This window comes from Vombatus ursinus, unplaced genomic scaffold (genome assembly GCF_900497805.2).
Source record: "Vombatus ursinus unplaced genomic scaffold, bare-nosed wombat genome assembly UNPS02014772.1, whole genome shotgun sequence".
Taxonomy (NCBI): Eukaryota; Metazoa; Chordata; class Mammalia; order Diprotodontia; family Vombatidae; genus Vombatus; species Vombatus ursinus.
In genome coordinates, this window is record NW_020954550.1 from 15,965,313 (window position 1) to 15,990,575 (window position 25,263).

Consider the following 25,263-nt stretch of genomic DNA (forward strand, 5'->3'; position numbering starts at 1 on the left):
ATACATATACATTCCTATTAAACATTAAAATTAAGTTTTTAAAAGATGAGCATGAGCCCCGCTGCACAATTTTATAGCCATTTGACAATTCTACTTTGGAAATCAGTTCCACTTTTGGTGTGCACAAGATGAAAAGAGTCCAAAACAACAAAGCTGACAGATTCAGTTGGTTCTATTTAAAAGAACAGGACTAAGTTTCAAACCACCTTCAACACTTTGGAACAAAGGGATACGATGTAGATGGTGAGGTGCACTAAGTTTAAATTTTGGGCTTAAGGCAAAGCAAGCATTTCAGAGAAGGCCCCCTTTCCTTCTGTCAACTGCAAAATAAACTGTCCTCCAGTGGAAAGGGTTTGTTTGGTTAATCTCTACATATGTGGACTTGGCTTTAGAATGGAACAGTTCAGCTCCCCTTTTAAACACCAAATGTCAACAGTTTAGGATAGCAGGATTCTGTTGTTTGATGCTTTGCTATAATACAAGAAGTTGCACCAAAAGAAAGAAGACAAAACCTTGGAAAATATTTGTTACCATGAGAAATATGTGCAGACTTTATTTGATTTCTCTTAGGCATTTTAGCCTGGATTTTTCTCTGTAATTAGAGGATCTTGACTTCATTCATCATAACTAGGTAAATCTCAATATTTTAATTAGAAATATTGAAACAAATTTCAGCTCTTTGAGTTTTCATTTTCCTTTGGTGCACTGACTTGATTTTTTTTTTCCTTTTACATATATACATAGATTCACTTAGACTAGGGTTGGTTTTGCCTTTAAAGAGAGCCACATAAATTCAGTGATTGGAGTGGATGCAGTGCCGCAGGCTCCAAACTGCAAATGAGAAACATTGATTACCTTATTTGGTAACTAGGTGATGTTATCCTCAGGAGTTCCCATCCTGCAGACTCAGAGCAGCCCTTTCCTCCCCTATTATACCTGAGCTTAAATTAGAATGACAGACATGAAAATTAAGGGGGTTTTTTTGAGAATGAGGTGGAAGCTAATATGTGTGGGTCCATCTCCCTTCCCCCCACTTCTTTCTGTTTTTGTCCACTTCTAGGGCAACAGGCCCTGCTCCCTCACAAAGCTCTACAACTCCAGTACTCTGTAGAAACTCCCATCTTTACCTCCCTCTCCCAATTTTTCCTGACTTGGGACTCAGGAAACCACCTTTGTAACCTCAATATCCACAGGGGAAACAGAGGCAGAAGCTCAGGGACAGACGCTTAGGGTGATTCTCCAGCATCTGGCTATTATTCCAAGTCCAAGTCATGGTGCGGATTTTGATCTCTCTATCCCTACATAATTTGAGTCTTTGTTATCCTGGAGATCAGCTATTGTCCTATCTGTTTGAATGACACTTGTGACCTGCCAGAACACTTCTAATGGTCCCTAAATCTAATGACAAGTAGGTTTTTAGTTTTAAGCCTATTTGATTATCCCAGATGTGCATTTAGATTTCCCTGCCTCCTTGTATCAAATAGCTTGCCACTTCAGATTAGAACTCAGCTTTCAAATATCCTAGTACTGTTTTGGGGTACTATTTTGAAATGCCTCTGTCCACACTTTGACCTCTTTGCTACTTACTTCCCTAATGCTTTCTGATCTGGTTGTGGGGGGTTACACAAGTAACAGCTGGTTAAAATCACCTGGGGTCCTTAAGCACCAAGAAAGTGTTCAACGATCCTCCTCTTCTCGCCCTACCTCCTCCTCTGTTCTCCGTCCCATGTTCCCACTACACGGTTCCTATATTACTAAAGGGAAAATTATAATCAGGAGGAGTGGGACTCAGGCTACAGGTTTCACTTTCTGTAAGTTAGGGGAGCTGGGTATTGAGATGAGCACTTAAAACAAAGTTATTTTAGGGAACAAAAGAAGTACTACTTTTGATATCCTATTCATAGCTTTTCAAGTAAGAACTGTGTCACGTACCACAATTTGTTCAGTCATTACCTTATTGTTAGGTCCTTCCCCACTGCAACACTCCCTTCCATTTCTAGTTCTTTGTCACTATGAAAACAGCTGCTATAAACATTTGCACACATATTGATCTTTTTCCTCATTCTTTGATCTCTTTGGATATTGTAAAGTTAGATAATTTCAAGAGACTTAAGAACTCTGTTGCATACATTGGTCCAGAAGACTAATGTTGAAGCCTGCTACCCGTTTCCTGACAGAGAAGTGATGGACTCAATATACAGAATCAAATGTATATCTCATTCTGTGTACACCAGTGTAGGAATTTGTTTGACTTGACTATGCTTATTTGTTATAAAATTTCCATTTTTTTCCCCATGGAGGGGAAGATAGGAGGAAGGAAAATATATCTTTGTTAATTGAAAACAACTACAATAACCAAAGGAAAGGATGTGATGGAATCTGAACCAGCCCTCCTCCTAGCTTCAGTTTTTATTCCCCTTCAGGCTAGGAATAAATTAAGATCTGATCATTGTGTTTCTCAGATGGGACACTAACTGGTCCTAGAAAGAGCAAACTGCCAATGCTGAACCCAATTCTCACCTGCTCCTTTGCATTGAATCATGTGCTAGATTGAAGTAGACAGCAAATCCTGACTCCTAGGCAGTTACCTAATTCCTAGACAGTAAGTGTGTAGGGGAAGGAGAAATATAGGTCACTCACGATTGTACTTCTTCATTTTCCTCCTAGTTGATTCTCTCATGAGTGATATGAAGGGTCTGTTTACACAGGAGCTGTCACTTATACCCCATTGGCCCTCAACAGTCAGCTAGCCTTCTCTGACTCTCCTCTGTGTGGCTAGGCTCCTGGTCTTGGGCTCTGAGAAGAAGGGGCAGAAATGGAAGTGGACTGAAGTACCACTCTGGTCCCTCTGCCCCAGCCTCGGATCATGTAGGCCAGCAGTGTCAAACTCAAATTTAACCTTTATACAGGAATCTCTAAAGGATACATAAGGGTCCCTGTGACTACATATTGATTTCTTGTTTGTTGTTGCTTTGGTTTTCTTGGCAAAGATATTGCAGTGGTTTGTGATTTCCTTCTCCAGCTCATTTTACAGATGAGGAAACTGAACTAAGTGACTTTCCTGGGGTCCCACAGCTAGTAAGCGTCTGGCCGTATTTGAACTCAGAAAGTTGAGTCTTTCTGATTCCAGGCCTGGCTTTTTATCTACTGTGCCACCTAGCTGCCCTACTATTGGAGTACTAGAGTACTTACAGGCCAGGTAAAGCTCAGAGAAGTCATATGAATTGCCCAAGGTCATCCTGCTAGTGAGCCTCAGAGGGAAGGCTAGAACTCAGTTCTTTTGACTTTCATTCAATCCTCTTTCCTTTGAATCAGAAAAATTCCTTATCCACCTAGCCTGAGGAATTTATCTTTGGCCTTGCCAGTGAATCAATGAGAAGAAAGCCAGGATGAGATATCTGTGCACTCCAGGCAAGGTTTGAAAACTGTGGTCCCCTGTACTTGAAATGTATATTTTCTGCATCTTTTTGGCTACTGAAAGATCATCGGATCCTTGTTCTAGAGCCCAAGGGACCTCAGAGTGCATCTAGGCCAACCCTTTCATTTTATTTTATTTTAAAAAAATATTTTGTTCTGAACTTAAGAAATAAAACAAGCATTGCCATGACATAGTAGAATAGGAAAAAAGATGACTGTACATGAAACTGGAAATCTATTGTGTACAGCTTGCTACTCCTTTTAAAGATATAATAACCTTATCATGCTGCTTTTTTTTCCTTTTTTTCTTCCTCCCCTCCAAGGTGGCTATCATTAGACACAAATATATATATATATTTTTATATATATATATATATATATATATATATGTGTGTGTGTGTGTGTGTGTATTATATATTATATACATGTATATGTATATTATATACATATACATCATACATACATGTATATATTATATATATGTAAAACCATTCTACACATACTTCGCTTTATCAGTTTTTTTCTAAATCTTAGACAGATGAAGGGTCTTGTGCAAGAGCACACAGCACAGGTAGGTTTTGAACCCAGGTCCTCTCATTCCAGAGCCAGTGCTGTTTCTGCTGTACCAAAGTCTTCCCTGGGACCAAGCATTTTGTATCACAATATAAAGGCTGATGTGATTTGAAAGTGAAATTTCCTGGCCTTAAAAATGTGCACATTGATGAAAAGTACTATTAGTCTGTTAAGAAATTCCTGCAATCAGTAAAACCATGCAAATAGGTCTGATTTATTTACATTAGGATCACAGGACCATTGCTATAAAGTTGAAATGAACCTTAAAAGCCTTAGAGTCCAGTCCTCTCATTTTACAGATGAGGAGACCGAGGTCCAGAGAGTTGCATCGACTTTGCCAAAGTCACAGAGGTATTAAGAGTTCATCAGTAATCAAACCAAAATTCCCTAGTCCCAAGAGCAGTGCTCTACACTCCATTCCCCACCCCAAGCCCTACATCAAGAAACTACCAAATAACTAAATTTTGAAATGTTAAGGTTCATTCCTTTTGAGTTGTTTCAACGTTTTGAAACCTGTGTTGTACTGAAAATAAAAACAAATCTGCTGAGTTTATTCTTATCATGTAATATACAAACAAGAGCTAGGATCGCTTAGTGGATAGAGAGCTGACCTCGGATTTATGAAGATGTGAGTTAAGAATAGTATATTTAATTTTGCCCTAGGTGGTTGCTTACATTACCTACTCCTGGTCCTAGCTTTGGTAAAGATTTTCTAATCTTGCATAAGTCATGTAAGTTGCTCAAGTAATGGGATATACTTTCACCTAATAAACTGAAAATCTGCTATAGACATGTGAAAACACATGAAATGAAATGGATTGAGCCCATTTTCCCCCCTGACTTTTTGGAGTAAACGGTTAATTTAATTTAATTTTTTTTTGAGGAAACATTATGGAAGAGAGACTGGCTGCTTTTTCTAAAATTTGGTAAGATCAATCAGAGGGGAAAGTGTAGCTTTCTTCATTTCCTGTTTCTTGCTGAATGTCAACAGCTTTCCCATGTCTGCTTTAGAATGTCCTGAATAGGAGTTAGCTATTCTTGTTCAGCATGAGCTTGAGGTGCAGAGGGAAGACTAATGTACCCGCAGTGAGAGAATCTGTCATATCCAAGCAAAACTGAGAAAGCAATTCTAGTTAGCTTTCACAGAGACAGGGCTCCAGGATCAAAAAAAAAAAAATGAAAATGGATGACTCAGTATTGCCACGCACCCAACAAGAGTGCGAAAATTCATTTTGGCAAATTCAAAGTCCATTTCAAACTCCTGCACATGAATCCTCTCAGATGCTTCATTCTTTTCCCATGGGCTGCTTGCTCTGTAGTGGAAGTTACAAAGGAAAAGGAATAATAGTCAGCCCATGTACAGTTGGTACCTTTGTGTTTGCATTTTTTTCTCCTTTCAGTACAGATCTGTAATTTCATCAGTGTTGAGAATTCCCAGTGTGGAAACTCTTTTCCCCAGGCAGATCAGCAATTCACCTGGAAATTACCATCTTAGAGAATTGCCAGGGGCTCAGAGAAGTTATGATTTGCCCAGGATCACCCAACCAACATGTGCGAGAGTTAGGATTTGAACTCAGGTCTTAATAAATCCTAGGCTGCCTTTCTATCCACTAAGTGATCCTGGCTCTTATTTGTATACTACATAATGTAAATAAACTCAGCTGGATTGTTTTTTATTTTTCAGTACAATAGAGGTGGCAAAACCTTGAGACAACTCAAAAGGACTGAACCTTAACATTTCAAAATCCAATCATTTGATAATTTCCTGATACATGCATGGGAGGTGGGAGAGAAATGGATTAAATAGCATTTGGAATTGGAAAATTTTGATTTGATTACTGATGAATACTTAATGCCTCTGTGGCTTTGGGGAAGTTGCTTCCACTCCTTGGGCCTCAGTTTCCCCATCTATAAAATGAGAGGATTGGACTTGAAGGCCCTTTAAAATTCCTTCTAACTTTACAACTATGGTCCCATCTTTTTGTTGCTGTTTGGTCGCTTTTCAGTTGTGTCTGACTTTTGAGACCCCATTGGGGGTTTTCTTGGCAAAGATATTGGAGGGGTTTGCCATTTTCTTCTCCACCTCTTTTTTTTCCCTCTAGCTCATTTTTACAGATGAGCAAACTAAGGCAAATATGGTTAAGTGACTTGCCCAGGATCACATAGCTAGTAAGTGCCTAAGGCTGGATTTGAACTCAGGAAGAGTCTTCCTGGCTCCGGGCCTGACACTCTATTCACTCCATCACCCAGTTGCCCATGATGCTGTGATCTTAATGTAAATACATCAGATCCATTTGAACAGTTCTAATGATTGCAGGGATTTGTTGAAATGCTGATAACTGAAATATCTAGTTCATAGGATCTTTAGATTTTAGGATTATAGATTTAGAACAGGACATCAGAGACCATTTAATCCAACTGTCTTTTCTAGAGATAAGGAAACTGAGGCCCACCAGGGAGGCTAAGTAATTTCTTCATGGCCTCACATGTGGTTAAGTGCCAGAGGCATAATTTGAAGGTCCTCTGACTCCAGAGAGTAAACAAACCTTGAATGCGTTAAGAATCACATTGAATTTTTCAATGACACAAGAAAAAAGAATCTTATGAAAGACAGTTTCATGGGAGAGGAAGAAATCTTTTGCCAGATACTGTGGAAAACTGAAATGTATTGAATTACATATTTGTATAAAGCATAGTTTTCACATGTTAATTTGCTTTTGCAAGTGAGATGACAGCAATAATAGATAAAATCTATAAAAATCGTGTTAGCTCTATCATTAAATTTTTATCAAATACTGTATTGGGGTATCCTAGAATCATAGAAGTTTATAGTCAGAAGTAATGGTGGTGGTCATCTACTTCAACCGATCCCTGAAAAAGTACCCCCTTTATGATATAGTCCTACCTTCCCTTAGATAGTGCTTGAAGTTTTAAAAAGTACTTCACATTTATCACTCGATTCTGATGACAACTTTGTAAGGTAAATACAATTATTATTTCTATTTCACTTACAGATGTGACTCAAAGAGGGTTATATCCATTTCAGCAACATAAGTGATGGCTCTTAAGAGGCAGGATGATGAGGAAAGAGGCATTATTCAGCTTCAGTTTAAATTTCAGATTTTTTTTTCATATTGGGCAGGACTTGGCAAATGGGCACCTCCCTAGCCCACCACTACCACCACCACAAGAAACACCTCATATATATTTCATGTACTGAAGCAAGCTGAGATGATTTCAAAATTAATTTCTCCCAAAATAACATTTTCCAACTTCCTTTTCTAAATATAGTCTTAGACAAGTCTTACAAAGCTATAAGAAACAGTTTCTCCCCAAAATGTGACTTCATTATGTCCTTTTCTTGTTATTATCTTTTTCTTTTTAGTTAAAATATTTGTTGGTATCTCTCTATGAGAGGCAGTGGCATAATGGATAGAAAACTGGCCTTAAAGTTGGGAAGATTTGTCTCATTTCTGACATATACTTCCTGTGTGACACTGGGCAAGTCACTTAACTTCTTAATTTTCCCACTTTAAGATTGTAAGTTGCAAATATAGTGTAGACATTCATTGGCAGAGGGAAATTCCTCACTTGGGAACTCCCCATACCAATGAAATAAATGCATCCATTGATTATTTTATCTGTATCTATGTATGTATATGCACACATACACACATAGAGAATCACTTATAAATTGATTCTATAATGATAAATAATATATAAAGAAATCAAATATATATACATATGTATGTAAACCAGACGTTTTTAATGTAGAAGTCCTTGGGTATGTGAGCAGATTTTTTTGGGAGGGAAGGTCTATGAACTTGCATGAGGAAAAATCACATCTTTATAGTTAATAATCTCTAAATGAAATTTTAGTTTTCCTTCAATTATAAATGTAGGCAATTATTCTGAGAGTTCCTAGGCTTTGCCAGATAGCCAAAAGGATCCATGACACAAAATAAAATTAAGAACCTTTGTTCTTTGAAATCCTCACCCTTACCTCCCATTTAAGAACTTTTCCCTATAAACAAAGAGAAATAGTTAAAAATTCAGTTGAAATTGTGTCCACATCTGATAACATTCTACACTCACAATCTTCCACTTCTTTACCAAGAGGAAGAAATAGGTTTCATCTGTTCTCTAGGCCCAGATTTATGGGTCATTTATGGCACATTTTGAATAATGCATTTGGTACCTTTGGGTAGATTGGCTTTATTAAATGGCAGCATCATTTTGAAAATATCAAGAAATTCAGCTATAAGAACTTACATCACTGGATATTCTATCTCATTGATAGTATTACTCCCTTCAGTGGTGGAGAGTACAATGCATCCATGCCTATTCATCTTGTGTGACTTTTATCCGTGTTCTTCCCTAACTCCTGCACTATCGGTGGACAGTATTGTGAACCTTCCTCTAGTTCTCTTTATGTTGTTTATGTACTAATAGAACATGTTGGCTGTTCATTGCTCATTCCTTGCTTTCCCTACATGATTGACAGTCCACGTTCTCTTCAAATATCCCTCAGATGACATCCATTTCACCAATTCTCTTTTGAAATTCTTTGTCAGAAGTTGGCTTCAGTTTATTCATATCTATCACAGACTTTTGCATTGCCTTTCAGATGACATGAATCCTTATTCCTTCAGGTCCTATGGCATTCCATGACTTAAAGACAGCTGTTTCACTAACCACAAAGGAAAAACCAAAGTGAATGAAGAATGCCTGGACAATAGTCCAGGCTGTGGCATGCAGCTGGCTGCATGACTGGTCCATTGATAAATGTCTCTTGGACAGTCACTTCAGATGGACCATGCTGGGTTGACAATTGAACAGGATAGGGAGAACCGACTACTAGATTTTTGGAAATTTTACACTGCTTTTAAAGATTCCCAAGCTCCCTGCTTCCCCCACTGCTAGAATGTAAGCTCCTTGAAGACAGGAACCATTTATTTTAACACTTTTTTTAATCTCCAGCACTTAGCACAGTAAGTACTTAATAGATGCTTGTTGATTGCTTTTTTCCCGAAACAAAGGCCTGACTTGTTAACCATAATATTTTTGTATTGTTGTTCTTTGGCTGTGTCATGGAGCAGACAAGGTAGGGGAATATTTATAAATGTATGTTATATAAAAGACGTGTTACTGTAGCATGGTCTTTTGTGACACAGTGAATCATATTTTAAATCTTAAAGGTTAGTGATCAGCCTTGTAGCTTTGGAGGTACCCACTGTTCCCGGGTTACTATTGAATGATCCACATGTTCACGCACCTCATAAAACATGCATGTCTCAATGGACCTGGGAACACATTCTAGTGTTCAGGCTTCCTTGAAAGAACTGTCCAGCTGTTTTCCCTGGGGCACAGAAATGGGATCAAAATTTCACCTTGAGAAGGTACAGGCATTGCAAAGAACAAACAGCAGAGCTCTAAGTCAAGTGCCATCTTGAATTGCTGGTCCATGGAGGAAACACTATTTATAGGACAATTTTAGTGAGTCTGGTTAGGTGTCTCTTCTGAAGGACTTTATCAGCATGAACACAACAGTTAAGGTTTAAAAGTACTTTTACCAGTCTTAGCACTGGCTTCTGATTACACTTATTTCCAGAAAGAACATTTATCAAACATATAAGAGTTACATGTTGCCTGTATTCCTCCAAACCTTCATGTTTCAGATCAGTTCTCAGATAGAATGCTAGCATTCTGTGGGAGTTAAATAAATAGTAAATGATAACAAACAAATGAAGAGAGGCAGTAACTAATGCACAGAATAGAAGTGAGAACATCTCTGGGAATAAAAAAAAAAACCTCGTTTTAAATTTCAAGGCAGTGCTTTAATGAATGTTTTGAAGGCTATGAAATGAATCCTGATTTAACAAGACCTCGAATATGATGAGGCCCCATGTGTAACATAGAGCTCTTGTGTGGTTTAAAGGGAGGTAGAATTGACATCTCCAGAATTGATATACCTTCTTCCCACCTCTTTTCCAAGGGAGATTTTAATTCCTATTATGAGGGGAAGCAGGAAGTTGGGACCAGAGGTTACTCTGCTCTTCTCAGAGAGAAGGGGTACCAGGCCAGAATTATATCTATCTAGTGGATATTATTGGGTTCATTCTAACCTCTGATCACTGTGCCATTGCTGTTGGGGATTGGGGACCCCAAACTCTAAACCCAAGTCTTGACCCCCTTCCCACCAAAAACCAGTTCCACAATGAAGATACCTAGCAAATAGTAAAGCAGCCCATTTTTTCAAATCATTTCAGAAGAGAAATCAGAGAAAGTATATGTAGGAGAATATATGCTAGACAATAAGAGTGAAGGGACTCTCCATTGGTAATGAGATAACTTAGCTCAGCTGAAAGAGAGAGAGATCTAGATCTCACCTGAGGGGAAGCTCCCCTAAGTCTCTAGGGTACCAAACATGAGGTAGAGAGGTGATGGAAACTGCCTGCTCCTCTCCTGTCTTCCCAGAGACTTTTTCTTCAGTAACCTCAAGTGAGATCAGCCTCATCCATCTTGCCTTTCTGAGGCTGGAAGACAGAGCAGAGTCCCAAAGAAGATTGAAGAGCCCTTCAGCTCCTGCTCCTTGCCTTCACACAAGGCAGGGACTGGCATTTGTGTCACTGAGCTTTGGGATGGGAGTTACACTGACATGTCCATCTTCTGTCCTCTTTCACAGCTGGACAAAGTGTCTATTTCAAGGTCTTATCCCATTTGGAAGCAAAAATTAAAAATGACAGTGGTTCCCCACTTGCTTTTGGGGATGCAGATATATTCTTATGGTTTCCAGATGCATCATTCAGTATTTCTTTGCCTGTAACTATCAGAAAATAACAGGTAGAGCCATTAATTATTCAAGGGAGAGGTCACACCATGCAAAGATAGAGAGAAGAGTTTGTGTGTGTTTGTGTGTGTGTGTGTGTGTGTGTCCATGGGAAGGCTTGCACTAAGTCCCTGTCATAAGACTATGACATGATAGTCTTATAATATTGTTTTATAAATTAGTAAATGTGGGTACCAATACATACTGCTGATCTAACCTGCAATTTACTACTGCATCAAAGTGCTTCCAATCTGTTTCAAAGCCTTGAATTAGAAACACAGGATTAGAAGGGACTCTGGAGGTCACTTAACCCTAACAGCAAACCCTAACATACATGAAAAATGGTATTCCAGTCTCTGCTTGAAGTGACTTACTAGATAGAGGATCTGGCATCAGGAAGACCTAAGATAAGTCACTACTTAATCTCTTTTGGCCTCAGTTCCCTCAACTATAAAATGGGAATAATAATAGCACCTACCTCCTAGGGTTATTGTGAAGTTCAAGTGATGAAATATTTATAAATCATTTAGCACTGTGTCTGGCACAGGTACTATATAAATGTTCTTACTGTTGTTGTGATTATTAATTGATTAATTATTGTGAGAAGGAACCTACTACTTCCTAAGAAATCCAATTTCACTTTTGGACATTTCTAATTAAGTCTCATTCCTCTGTATTTCCCCTTACTCAGTGGTCTAGGATATTCTTTCTTTCCCCTACTCTTGCATCATTTTCTAGTGAGCAATGTTGTCATAATAACTCTATAGAAGTCACACAATGTTTTGGTTCAGAGAATGATTCATTTTTAAGATGCCCTTGGCATTTCCAGAATTAGCAAAGACCTAGGAGGTCTTAGGGGATGAGACAGAAGACACTATTCCTCAAGGCTAAACTGTTCTGTTGTTCTCTATTTCTTTTTTTTAAACTATTTTATTTAAAATGAATGTTTAGTGATATCTTTTGTTTTTTTACAACCAGAATTTCTCACAATATCCTTCCATTTTCCCTCTCCCATACAGTCATCCTACATAACAAATAATATTTTTAAAGAAAAAAAGACAAAGACAAAAAAGCAGTAAAATTAACCAATACATCAAAAAAGTCTGAAAATATATATGATGTACCACACCCTCAGATCTCCCACCTATATAAAAGAATTGGGTGAGGTCGCCTTCTCATATCTCTTCTTTGGTGCTATGTTTGTTCTTTATAATTTTGCAACATTTATTTTTGATTGTTTTGTGATTCTTTCCATTTACACTGTTGTACTCATGTATCTTGATTTCTTGACTCTGATCACTTCGCTCTGCATCCATGTTTTCATGCCTCTAGGTCACTGAATCCTTATGTGCTTCTGGTCTTCCCCACTTTGGTAGGTAAGTTATAGGCCGGATTGGAACCTAGGTTGAGATTTGCTTGGTGGTCAAAGTTCTCACATTAGGAGTTAATGAAGAAAAGATAAATCCTTGCAAATTCTTTTCACACACACTTCTCCCCAAAATGTTTGTGTACGTAGTATCTATGGAATGTGAAATCAGAGTTCCTTCTGTATCCCAGGCTTCTCTGGACATGCCATGTTCTCCTAACATGGAGATGACCTTGAGGCACCTTTGGAGAATGTTCAGATTGTCTAACATAGAGCCCACTTCATCTCCCAGGTTAGGGGTAGCCTCCTTTGATTGGCTGCCTGTATCTTTAAAATGGGTGCAACTGATTTACTTGCTCTTTTTGCTACTTCTTTCTGCTGCATTTCTTTTGGCATCTTTTTTCTGCTGCATCCAGAGGGTGAAGAAGATCCCAGTTTACCCCCATTGTGGGCACCATGAACTGAATTGGTAAGAAGGGAAAGACTGTCCTTCCCTTCCTCCCTCTTTTTATCTCCTGCTCCAAGAAATAGGCCTAGAGTTGTTTGTTTCTGTTCTGTGTTGTTCATCCTCAGTTTCAAATGCTGGAAGTAATCCCTACCACCCAGGAGTTAGAGCCCTGGCAACTTTGGAGCCAGAATTGCAGGTGGGGTGGTGCAGTCAACCATCCTGGCATGGAAGTCCTGAGAAGCCAGGGCACCTGGGACTTGAGCCAGAGGGCAGTTTTGTACTTGAACTGGGAGCGTGTTCTATGGAAACTGAGCTAAGTTATGAAATAATCTCCTTTTCCTACACAGAGACTGAGGAAGTATAAGAAGGGAGGGAGATTATACCTCCCACAGGCTGGAGAGAGTAAGTTTGTATGTTTATTATACCTTTAGAAATGAATATTTCTGTATAAAAGCTAATGTGACTTTTAAGTAGTTAAATGGAACCATGGTGCAGAGGGCCATGTCTGACACTTAGGGGGACATTATCAGTGGAATATGAAGCAGAGACTTTAGATACGGGAAGGTGAAATATAACAAACCTACCCTTGCGGTGGTGGGGACCAGGATGGTCTGTGTTACACTTATGTGGGGTTTAGAGGGCAGATGGGTTGGAAAAAGGTGGAAGGCATCATTATCAATCCACCTCCCAGGCAGTTCTAGACCAGATTATGTAAAAACAAACACAGGCCCCAATATTCTGATGATTTTACTATAGACATTTTCCTTCCTATGAACTAGTGTCATTTGTTTCTCAGTAGAGGCACTTCCCCTTTACCCCCATCATATCTGTTTTTTTAAATTTATTACAATTTTATTTACATACAAAACAATCTTAAACCTAAAATATAAATGATGTAATATTAAATGGATATTCATAAATTAGAAAATAACCATAATAATATTAATATGTTGAGTGGGCTTTTGTTTAGGTGCAGAGTTTCTCAGAATGCGTCTCTGATGGTATTACTACTCATAATTATTTTTCTTTTCTTTTTGAACAGTTTTATTAATGTATTTATTTTTTACATTACAACTATTTCTGATTACCTCATTCCATGACAGCTCTTGTATAACAAAGTAAACAATTAAGTACAATTAACAATGCAGTGGTCTCATATGAAAGTGTTTGTAATATTCCATACCTGTAGTGCCCCCTCTACATTTTTCAAAGTGTTTTTTTTAATTAACAGAAATCTTTTTCTCTTTGTCCCAACCCTACACAATTGAAAAGAAGAGAAAAATACCTTATGCCAAATATGCATGATTCCCTCATTGATTATATTTTGAAGGGGTCTCATTGTGCACCATAAATATGTCAAGAGTTAACATTTCATCATCTGTCCTTTGGAATCATGAATGGTCATTGTATTGATTATAGTTCTTCAAGCTTTCAAAGCTGTTTGTCTTTAGAGTGTTATTTATTATATATGTATATGTATATATTTTTCTCTTGGTTCTGATTATTTCATTCTTCATCAGTTTGTAGAATCTTCAGAATTGTTCATTTTTCAGTAATTGTTTGAGGCCAGATTTGAAATCAGGAAGATGAGTCTTCCTGACTCCAAGCCCAATGCTTTATCCACTACACCACCTAGCTGCCCACTTCCCTTGGAGTATCCTATTCACTCTGAATCAGATCATATGAGTGTTTCCATGTCTCTTTGAAATCAAGTGTTTCCTCATCTCTTATGGGACAATGACATTTCATAACACTCACATAGCATATATGCTACTTCTCATTTCTTGTGAAAATGTGAGACATTTTGCTCATCCTCACTACAGGTGCCTTGTAAAAAGTTTGAGTAACTTCATCTGGGCTATGGCAGTGGGGCAGTCCTCTAGACCAGGGCTTCTTAAACTTTTTTCACTTGGGACCCCTATTTGCGTTTCAGCAGCATTCCTTGGCATGGCCTGAGGGCATTTGAAGTGGAAAGTGAGCATGCTTTGTGTTCAGAACCAAGGCTGTAGTGAAGTTGAGTAATGAAACACAGGAAAGAGCTGCCAGAAACACTTCAGATTCATTACTCATTTGATTTTTAATTAATTTTTGGTCACTGTGCATTCAGAAACCTTTTATTGTTGCCAATTTTTTTACAAACGCATATGGGGTTGCAGACCCACAGTTTAAGAAGCTATACTCTAGATTGGCCTGAAATGGAAGGTGGAAATTAAGGTGGTGATAGGAATAATCCCTTAGGAAGCTTGGTGTAGCATTAAGTTTAATTTAAACACTTATTGAATACTTGTTTTATGCTTGGGACAAGGACCATAAAAACAAAAACAAGGCACTGTCTGTTCTGAAGAGGCTTACAGTCTGTTTGAGGGGATGGAATACTAGGTCCAGAAGGATAAGTCATTTTTTCACTTTCTCTTTCTTCTTCACCTACTCCGTCTAGCTGTCAGGTCACTGGTTTGCATGAGGAGTGAAATTCTGTCCCCAGAGGGTTTGGAATATGGCAGATACAAATTTACTCCTTCATTTGGGATATGGGTAATGAAGTTCTCTTGTGCAGTGTTGGTATGTAGCTTGACTCGAATGACATGTTAAAACCAAGGAATAGGTAATAGGAAAAAAATCTCTGAGTAAAGATTATAGGATCACAGATGTAGAGCAGCAACAGACCTCAGGGAAGGAAATTTAGGTTAAAGTCCTGGCTCCTCTATTAACTACCTGTGTCCCCTTTAAGACACTTTAATCCTTGTAGGACTCAGTTTCCTTATCTGTATTTACTAAGAGTGTTGCCATTCAATATTTTTTCAGTTGTGTCCAACACTTTGTGACCTCATTTGGGGTTTTCTTGGCAAAGATACTAGAGCAGTTTGCCATTTCCTTCTCCAGCTCATTTTACAGCTGAGGAAACTGAAGCAAACAGGGTTAAGTGACATGCCTAGGATCACAGATCTAGTAATTGTCTGAGACCAGATTTGAACTCAGAAAGATGAGTCTTCCTGATTCCAAGCCCAATGCTCTATCCACTGTCCCACCTAGTTGCCCATTTCTCTTGGAGTATCTTATATAAATGAAGTCACAGGAAACCTCTTCTTCAAAATTTCTACCCCTCTCCCACAGTGCCAGGCATGATGCCATGAATATAATAGGGGCTTAATAAGTGTCTTTTAATTTGAATTTAATTATTGTGACATTTGATTTTCATCCACAGTGGAAGATGAGTCTACTTTCCCTTTAGCGATAAATTTCTTTCAAGAGTCAGTCACTCAGTAAGTATTTATTAAGCATCTACTGTGGGCAGGGTACTATACTATATGTTGAGTATGCAGAGACAGTAAAAGGCATGGTCACTGCCCTTAAGGAGCTCCCATTCTACTGAGGGAGATGATGTGAAAACAACAATTTATATACAAGATCTAAAGTGTAAATAGAAGGTAGGGGACATCCCTTGAAAAGACATGAAATGAGGAGATAGAGCAGCATGTTTGAGGAAGATCAAGACGGTCAGTGTCACTGCATCATAGAGCATGTGGGGAGTGGGGGAAGTAAAGTGTAAGAAGATTAGAAAGGGATATTGTGAAGTTAGAAACAAGATTTGGCAACAAATTGGATATGTGGTCTGAATGTAAGTAAAGAGTCACGAATGACCCTAATGTTGCAAGTCTGTGCAACAAGGAAGATGGTGATGCCTTCAACAGAAATAAAAAAAGTTGGGAAGAGAAAACAGTTTTTGGTAGAAAATGAATGCAGAAAAATAGAGTTGAGTTTGCGATACCTATATGACATCTAGTTTGAGACATCTAATATTCAGTTGGAGATGTGAGACTGGAGGTCAGTAGAGAAGGTAAGGCTGGATAAACAGACCTGGGAATCATCATCATACAAATGATGAATGAATCCATGGGAGCTAACGAAATCACCAAGTGAAATAGTATAGAGGGAGAGAAGCAGAAGATCCTGGACAAAACCCTGAGGGATACATAGGGTTTGTTGTTCTTACTGTTGTTTGATTGCTCCTTGGTCTCTGACTCTGTCTCCAGGTCCTTCTATCTCTCCAGGCCACACCATCTTTCAAAGTCTGTCCAAGTTCATGTTCATTGTTTCCATGATACTATCTAGCCACCTGAGGTATGATCTGGAGGAAAATTCAGTCAAGAAGACTGAGAAAGGATGATGAGATAGATAGGAGGGGAAGCACAAGAGAGCAGTGACCTGAAAATCTGGAGTGGAGAGGCTACATCAAGGTCAAGAAGGATGAAGAGTTTACAGAGATATGGTTGGAAAGGACTTTAAGGTTTATTGAGTACAACACCTTCATTTTATTTTATTCAGAAAACTGAATCCCAAGTTATGAAGTTATTTACCTGAGATTATACAGGAAGTAAATAGCCAGAGTTGGAATTCAGACCCAAGTTCTTTGGTTTCAAAATCTATGCCCTTTCCACCTACTATAGCAAATGCTTGAAAAATTAAACCAGCTTTCTCTAGTTCCATAAAAAGTGATTTAGTTGAAATGAGCCAGGTTCTGGAATGGGAAGACTTTTGTTTGGATTCTGACTCTCTTTATGACCTATGTGACCTTGGCTAAGTCACCTCAAATCTTGAAACTCAGTTTCCTCACCTGTACATTCTCTCTCTCTCTCTCTCTCTCTCTCTCTCATACACACCCACACACTCACACACCCACACCCACACACACACACACACACACACACACACATACACATACACATGTGCACACAGCTTTCCTAGATGGTCTTAGGGACCATCTAAGCCTTGAGGTTCTCATCTAGTCCAATAAATATTTTTAAAAGCCTACCACTTTCCAGGCACTGGAGGTACCAGGACAAGATGAAAAAGCTCCTGCCTTTGAGGTACATCCTTTGTATTAAATAGCCTGTTTACTAACCAAATGATACTAGAAGAAATTGGAAAATCTCCACTCATACAAATGCAGAAGGGAGTGATTTCTCAACTTCCCTCCCACCATCCTCCCCCCACTTTCAAATATCGAGGAAGGAAAGTTGATATTTTCAATTTTTGAGAAAAATGCCCTGGAAACAAACATTCCACCGCCCCCCTGCCCTCCCCATGTCCTTTTGATTGTTTCCTATCTCTCTGACTGTTCATTGCTACCTTTTCATTATATCTCTGAACCCAGAACATCAGTCCCCAACTCTATTTAAAGAGATGATTTCAATGTGAAAACTTTGACCAACATGAAGGCTTTGCTTCTGACTGAGTGTATCTTTGAAATGTTTATTTCTTTTAAAATAACATAACCACTTTGTGAAGGGGGTAGAAAAAGGCAGTGTTTCTTTCTGTTCTTCTTCAGTGACTTAGTCAAGAGACAGGGCTATTATGATTTCTGGTGAGGTGGGAGGATTGAACACTCCTCATGTCCTGCATCTCCCAAATTACTACCAGTCATGGATGAAAGGCAAGTATTGTATTAGGGCAGCATCTGTGACCCAAGATAAAATTCCCATTATAACCTTTTTAAATATTTCTGCATTCAAATTGGGGAGGGGGGCAAAGACTACACCCTCCATAAATGTAATCCTTTTTCTTCTTAAACCAAGCGAAATGTTTTGTTCCTTTGTTCTGGATTTTTTAAAAAAAAATACTCATAATGTGTTAGTTCTCTTATTGAGTTCACAAAATGACTGATAACAGAAAATGCTGCCTTTGCTTGGCTGATGCCAGGTCAGAAATAAACATCCGAAGCAGAGCTGGGTGATATGCTCTTAGTGGATTCCCCTGAGCATCTCTTTCTGGGCCAGAATTCCAGCTTGAGTCATATTCTGAAGGTTCCTTGGCTGACGTGGGCTAGGTTTGGTGCCAGTTTCCAGGTAAATCTAAAGCCACATGAACTCTCAGGATCCTCAGTGGTCTGAACTGGGAAGTAAGTGGCCTTTTGACTGTTTGGACTCAGAGCACTGGTCTACTGGGCAGACTTCCCTTGGAGCAGAAACGAAAGATACGGTTTGGAAGGGCTTTGAGCCTCCCAAATAAACAGGGGGAAGAGATCCAGTTGCATGTGCTAAGCGGCCATGGAATGCACCAACCATGATCAAATCCGAGGTTGCTTGGGGCTGGCAAACAGTATGGAAAGTAGGGAAGAAAGAGAGGTATATGGGGTGAAGCTAGGAGAGGCCCCTGGTTTTTCTGGAGCTTTCATTACAATTAAGGCCTGGAGGCAGTCTGAAATAGGAGGTAGAGAGAAGGTTCTTAGAGAAAAGAGTCAATTCATTTGCCTCGGGTAAATGAATAATTGTTTATCTGCAAAGATGCTCAAAGGCTAGAGCTGCAGGGTGTCAGTTTGGAAACCAAAATATAATTCTATCAAAGCCAGAGTGCTGCCAACTGGCTTTGTGTGGGAGGGAAACTTGGGAAATTACCAAGCAGTTCTAAAATGGGTGAAATGAATGCCATGAAAATTTGCCTTAGTCAGATTCTAGAATTAAGATATAGAAATCCTGACAAAGCATACACATACCATAAAATCCCTTTGCAGTAAAACTTCCCTATTTTTGACTTCATAATTAAACCCAGTTGAGCTAAAGGGGAGTTTTACAATACCACTGGGGAGAGGGCTTAATAAATAACTTAATAAGTGTAAACACTATTACAAGGGTGATGTTTGAACTCCTTAAGAAAACAAATCATTTTTAAAGGCTTTAACAATTCATTTGAGTTTGCATGCAAATTAATGTTGCTAATGAGAAATCAGCCTTTTCATTTTTTAGGTTGTGTTAAGTCATTTTTCTATCGTGTCTGACTCTCTGTGAGACCATTTTAGGGTTTTCTGGGCAAAGACACTGGAGTGTTTTGCCATTTCCTTCTCCAGCTCATTTTACAACTGAGGAAACTGAGGCAAAGAAGGTTAAGTGACTTGCCCAGGGTCACACAGCTAGTAAATGTCTAATACCAGATTTGAACTCAGGAAGATGAGTCTTCTTGACTCTAGGGCCAGTGCTCTATCCACTGTGCAACCTAGATACCCATTTTTCAGATTAGATCCACAGAAACCACCATTTGTTTCTGTCTATATATTTTTTAATCACTCAGTTAGTTATAGTAGATTATCTTCTGGACTTTTTCATTCCTTTTCTTGCCTTTTTAAAATTTAGTAGTTTTCTGAGTGAGCAGCTCCACAAATATTCATTAAGCTCTTATGTGCCAATACTAAGTACTAAGCACTATTTATACAAAGAAAGGTAAAACCAAGCCCTGTCTTACAGGAGTTCACATTCTACTGAGGGAGACAGACATGAAAATAAATGAGGCCATAGAAGATATGTAGAGGGAGCTGGAAAGTAATTTCAGAGGAGAAGACACTGGTAGCTGGGGGGAGACCAAGAAAGCCCTAGGTAGGAAGTAAGATTGGATCTGAATCTTAAAGGAAGCCACAAAACTAAGAGATGGAGTGGAAGAGAAAGCATATCAGGCCAGAAAGACAGACAGTGCAAAGTCATGGAGACAGGAGGTGGAGAGCTGTGTGTGAGGAGCTGCAAAAGTAGGCCAGTGTAGAAAGACTGGAAGGGAAGGAAGGGGACAGACTGGGAAAAGTCTGAAATGCCAAACAGGAGACTTTACAGTTGATGATAAGGGTAATAGGGAACCACTGGAGTTTATTGAATAAGGAGCTGACATAGTCAGACTTAGGCTTTAACAACTTTAGTTTTAGAAAAATTTGTCAGGGAAAGGCAAAGAGAACAATTACAACAGTAGTCTTTGCCAGAGGTGAATTTTTTGTGTTATCTCCTTAGCTTCAGGATCTTTAAGGTAGGTAACCTGCTTAATTGGATAAATTGTATGTAGGTTTAAAAAAAAAAGTCTGACTGCCTTAGCTCTTTGAAATAATAGATTTGCATTTAAGTAGGTACCTCTGATCTCTTCTCTCAAAGAGGTGATTAATTTGGGAATTCAGACGATTAGGAGATGCACCGGGCTTGGAATCAGTAAGACTCACATTCTTGGGTTCACATCATGCCTCAGACACTTAGTAGCTGTGTGACCTTGGGCAAGTCACTTCTTCCTGTTTGCCTCAGTTTCCTTACCAGTAAAATGAGCTGGAGAAGGAAATATCAAATCACTCCAGTATCTTTGCCAAGAAAACCTCAAATGGAGTCACAAAGAGTTGGGCATGTGTGGGACAGAGACCACTACTCAAATTCAAAACAAAGACTTAGTTACCTTGAAAAGAGAAAGGAGTTTATTGCTTTCTCATGAGAAAGGGTACCGCCCCTCATTGCCTTACTGGCTCCTATCGGTACAAGTTGGTTACAGAAAGCAAAGCTTATTTATATCCTAATGAGTTCCTCCTCCCAAACCCTCTTCCCCTTTATCCCATTGGCTGGGCTTCAGGGGGTACAATCTATTCATGGAAATCTCCTCCAGCAACAGTGTACACAAGTTTGCCCATAGACAACAAAAGGTGGGAAGTCTTGCAAGGGTTTTAGGTTGGGGGTAGGGCTATTCTATTCTTTCTGCTGTGTGCTTAAAAACAAAGTCTAAGGGGGTTTTGACAAGGTCAGAAGGGAGTGTTTCAACAATACAATTAGAAGGCCATCTGCAACAAGTGCCTCTAATTTCTCTCCTCCCACTCTTCTTACTATCTGGCTTCTGACCTTATCTCTCTCCAAATGACCAGTGATCTCCTAATTGCTGCCCTTTGTGAGAATTATTAACAAGAACTATTAACCCTCTGAGGAGGCTTCACATCTGAGAGATCATCATCTCTCACAGGTACAACTGAAACAATTCATCAACAGTAAAAGATCACATAATCATAGATTTAAAGCTGTCGGAGCCTTAGAAGTCATTCTCCTTATTTTACAGATATGGAAACTGAGGACTAGAGAGGCAAAGTATAGGTACAGAGTAAATGTCAATATTTAAATTCATGTCCTCTAGCTCCAAATCAAATACTCTTTCCACCATGCCACATTTGGAGCAGGGACCTGTTCCTTCTAAAATTGCATCACTGTCTAAATCTGTGCCAGCTGGACTGCCAATTGTTCCAGATGTATTGGTCAAGCTGATATGTCTTCTTGGGTATTAGGGAATGAGGTATTGGGTATGAGGGAAAGAAAGCCCTACCACATTCACTATGAATGACTCAATAAATAGGTTGTTGCCTAGGCAAAGAATAATACAGGAAAATGTGCTGCTTGATCTGAGGTGTGCTGGAGTCAGCTTGAGCTACCACCCCAGTTGATCCTTCAATTTTCAGTATAAGTATTCACACTTTAGAAATCGAGTTCTGAAAATCAGGGCTTTTTCTCTTGTTCTGATTATTGTCGAGATTTAAGAAAGTCATAGAGAAAATGTTCATGCAGATTAAACTTTAATTAATGAAGATTAATCTTAATATCCTTCCTTCTCTCTCTCTCTCTCTCTCTCTCTCTGGGTGTCTTTAATTATAAAAAGGAGATTGTAATCAGGCCTACTTCAAAGGGGTATTGTATGAATCAAATAAGATAATGCTTATAAAGTCTTTACACAAAGCCTTAAAGTGCTTTATAAATGTGATTAATAATAATTACTACTACTACTACTACTATTACTACTACTACTGCTACTACTACTGCTATTACTACTGCTACTACTGCTATTACTGCTGCTACTGCTGCTATTACTACTGCTACCACCACTACCATAAACAGCTAGGTGGCTTAGTGGATAGACTGCTGGACTTGGAGTCAAGAAGATCAAAGTGTATTGTTTTTTTTCTTTTTGGAATTTGTTTTTTTTCCCCAATTACGTGTAAAAGATTTTAACATTAAAAAAAATTGAGTTTCAAATTATCTTCCTATCTCTCCTCCCCCCTTCTTGAAAAGGAGAACAATTTGGTATAGATTATATGCATGAAGTTATGTAAAACATATTTCCATATTAGCCATGTTGTAAAAGAAAACCTAGACCCCCTCCTGCAAAATAAAAAACCCAAGAAAAATAAAGTTAAAAAATATGCTTCCATCTGCATTCAGACTCCATCAGTTCTTTTTCTGGAAGTGGACAACATTTTTCATCATGAATCTTTTGGGATTGTCTTAGATCATTGTATTGCTAAGAAGAGCTAAGTCATTCACAGCTGATCATTTTACAATATTGAGGTTGCTGTGTATAATATTCTTCTGCTTCTGTTCACAAGAAAACCAAAGTTTAAATCATTCTTCAGTCCCTTACCCACTGTATGATGCTAGCTAAGTCTCAGCATCAGTTTCTTCATCTGTAAAATGGGGATAAAAATAACACTTGCCTCCCAAGGTTGTTGGCAGAATCAATCCAGATAATATATGTAAAGTGCTTTGCAAACACTAAAGTGCTTTATGAGTGTTAGATGATGGGGATGATATTAGTAGCAGTGGTATGGTGATGGCTACTCTGTGTTCTGCACATAAGTGGAATTGTTAATCATTCTTCTTTGTGTAGCATTTGTGGTCAGGCTACATCTTTCTAGATGCTTCCTCATCTCTAAGCAAGCCCAGGAAAAAAGTGAACTAAAATAGTGAAGACTATGCTTTTAATATCAGTTGAGCTATTTACCCGCTTTTTGCAACCGTCCTTTCCAGCCAGACTGCTGCTGACTCATTCATTGCCTAGAGAGATCCTGCTACAAATATTCTCTCTCTGCTTTGAGAAGTTGTAAAAATGAATCAATATGTCTCTTCAGCTCAGAGCCCTCAGTCAGATAACTGCTCTGGAAAAATACTGTAGTGCTAAATTTCTCTATCTTTGTCTCTCTCTTGCCCTCTTTCTCTCTTCTCTCTCTCTCTCTCCTATCTCTCTTCTTTTTCTCTCCCTCTTTCTCTCTGTTTGTTGGTCTGTCTCTCTCCATCAGATGCTCCCTTAATGAATAATTATAATATAATAACATTAATATAGTGCTTTAAAGTTTGCAAAGCATTTTACAAATATTATTTTATTTAATCCTCACAATGACCTTTGGAGGCAGATACTATTATTATCACAAAGAATTGGACACAATTGGAAATGATTGAACAACAACAATGACAACAAAACCCTCTAATATTCCCTCTTTCCTGCATTTGAGCAAGTGTACATTGACGATGATAATAATTTAAGATCAATTGAGCCAAAAAATGGCCAAATAAGGGCCAAAAACCTGAATTAATCTTTTTTTCTTTCTGAGTGAACTGAGAATGCCCCTTCCTGCGTCAACAGCTAGAGCTGATCAAGAGTATTCTTATGTTTGTGACCACTAGGGCGCCTTTAACCCAGACACTATCTTGAATAATCGGAATTTTTCTCATCTTGGTAGTAAAAGAAACACAAACATCCTAGATCTGAAATTTGCCTATCTTGTTCAATTCCTTTCTCATACTCTGGTTAAACATATGGAGATCATGAACTGAGTAACACAGACATACTGAGGCAGGGTTTAAATGTCTTCCTAAAATTGCTTGATTCAGTCAGAGTAAAACTTTGACTCCATGTACACGCACTAACTTAAGGCAATAAAACAATATGGATTTACATATCACCTAGCTTGTTGTCTCTTTAACCAACTTTCAGGTGGACAACAAGTATGCATTTAAGCAAGTATATTGGCAATGCAGGTTATCATAAGGGTTGGTAGAATTTTTACTCAGGTAATTCTTGACTTTAAGTTCTGTGCTTTAAGCCAATAATGATAGTAGCACTAATGATAATAATAATAATAATGTAAGTATAATAACAGTATCACTAATAATAATAAGTGTAATAGTAATACTAATAGTAATAATAGTAGTACTAATAATAATTAGTATTTCCATAGCATTTTAAAGTTTGTAAATTGCTTTACAAATATCTCATTTGATCCTCATAGCAATCCTGAGAGACTGGTGCTATTACTCCTATTTTACAGGCAAGGAAACCGAAGCCAACAGAGGTTTAATGACTTGCCCAGGGTTGCACAGTCAGTAAGTATCTGAGGTCAGATTTGAGTTCAGGCCTTCCTGATTTCAGGTCTAGCTCTCTATTCACTGTGTCTTCTACTTACCACACTGGCTCATACAATAAGTGCTCAATAAAACCTTGAGGAATAAGTGAATGAATGAATTCATAGCCTTCAACTAAACAAGATGAAAAGGAATGGATCTTTAGGTTGGTGACTAGATTTCCTGTTTTCACAAGAGAGCAGCATAGTAGGAAACTAGATTAAAATATAGCTTGAAGGATTTATGCCCTTGATAAGTAAGAATTTTCTGACAGCAAGAGTTTTAAACATTTGTATTGGCATCTGGAAGAGACTTCGTATCTTCCCCGGTGCTTTTCTGACTAGCACAGATTTCTGGGTGTGTTTAAAGAGTGTTCTCCCGGAAGGAGGCAGAGATTGTCTAGACACTCTCTTTCCTGGGACTCTTCCTACCTATAGTTTCCTTGGTACTCTGAAGGAAGTCAGCAGTCAACAGAAAGCCTGAATTCAGAGCCCATGGGTCTGTGGCTTACTGAGCATCACTGCCTTAGGGTGATAGGAAACTGAACTAAATTAAGAACAGAGAGAGAATTGCCATAGTCTTCCCCAACATACTGTGGTTAGAGTTTAACTGAGGCATTTTCTGTGCTGCAGCCCTATGCAAGTGTGAACAGGCCACAGATGCACATCATATGAGTGGGTGAAAACAG

At 38.6% G+C, this 25,263-nt stretch overlaps 1 protein-coding gene across 5 annotated transcripts in view; it reads left to right on the top strand.

The window, feature by feature from the left end:
* Positions 1–25,263, top strand: part of PDE4D (phosphodiesterase 4D) — a 1,859,629-nt gene that overhangs the window by 203,578 nt on the left and 1,630,788 nt on the right. The window contains exon 1 of one of the 5 annotated variants that reach the window (XM_027863635.1): positions 15,863–15,893. The exons of the other annotated variants lie outside the window; for them this stretch is intronic. The gene's annotated coding sequence lies outside the window, so the exon portion shown is untranslated. Of the gene's footprint in view, positions 1–15,862; positions 15,894–25,263 lie in introns of those variants that run through there. 5 annotated transcript variants of the gene reach the window in all.